Consider the following 1,176-nt stretch of genomic DNA (forward strand, 5'->3'; position numbering starts at 1 on the left):
CTCTGGAGGAACAAAGGTTTGCTCCAAGCCCCATCCAACCCATCCCTAAACACTGCCAGGGATGGGGCAGCCACAGCTTCTCTGGGAAACCTGGGCCAGGGGCTCAGCACCCTCACACCAAACAATTTCTTCCTAAAATCTCACCTCAATTTGCCCTCTTTCAGTTTAAAACCATCACTCCAAGCTCCTGCCATTCCACGCCTTGTCCCAAGTCCCTCCCCAGCTTTCCTGGAGCCCCTTCAGGCACTGGAAGGTGCTCCAAGGTCTCCCCATTTCATCCTTCTCCTCTCCAGGCTGAACACCCCCAATTCCCAGCCTGGCTCCAGCCCTCCCAGCAGCTCCAGGGCCTCCTCTGGAAATGTTCCATCAGCTCCATGTCCTTTCTGGGTTGGAGACCCCAGAGCTGGACCCAGTATTATCTTGCACAAGCCAACTGTGTCTATTTAAACACCTTCACCACCCCCATCCCGAGGGCAGGAGGGATGGGTTCAACCCAGAACCTCTGCAAGGCACAAAAACTCCATCCCTGGTTATTCCCAAACTGCCCCGTGAGTGGGTTTGGGTATTTCTGACTCTGCTGCAAGAAACCTGGGCTCAACATTTGCATTCCTCCACCAGAGGAGGAGCCGGGGAGCTCAGAAATCTCTTCCAGCAACACCACACCTGACCCTGCTTTATTATAGGGAAGGAAAAAAACCCCTCAAATTCACACTCAAGACCCACCTGGACAGGGCAGCACATGGTTTTGGGGGATGTTTGTGTCCCCTGGGCTCAGCCTGCAGCTCGGGCTTCCTCCAAGGGCCCCGTGGCAGGGATTTTCCCCCTGGGAGGGGAAGTTGGTGAAACAGAAAGTGAAGAAATCCTCTTAGCGGGGCTGGCACCGGCTGCGCTCCCAATCCCGGGGGCGGCTCAGCCCCCGCCGGAGGTTTGGGTGGTAATGATGGGAAGGAGAGAGGGAGCACTGAGCATGCTGGCTGCAGGGCTGGGAGAAAGGAGGTGGCCTAAAATAACTCGCCTGGGAAAAAAACTTAATTAAAAAAAAAAAATAATTAATGCCTTGAAAGCGGCACTGACTCTGCACCAGCCCTGGTGGGGGGAATGGAGACCTCCGGCCACTCCATCCTGATGAGGACTGGTTCCCAGTGTCCCTGCTGTGCTGGGGTCACCACAGCCCCC

Source organism: Calypte anna, chromosome 9 (genome assembly GCF_003957555.1).
Source record: "Calypte anna isolate BGI_N300 chromosome 9, bCalAnn1_v1.p, whole genome shotgun sequence".
Classification (NCBI taxonomy): Eukaryota; Metazoa; Chordata; class Aves; order Apodiformes; family Trochilidae; genus Calypte; species Calypte anna.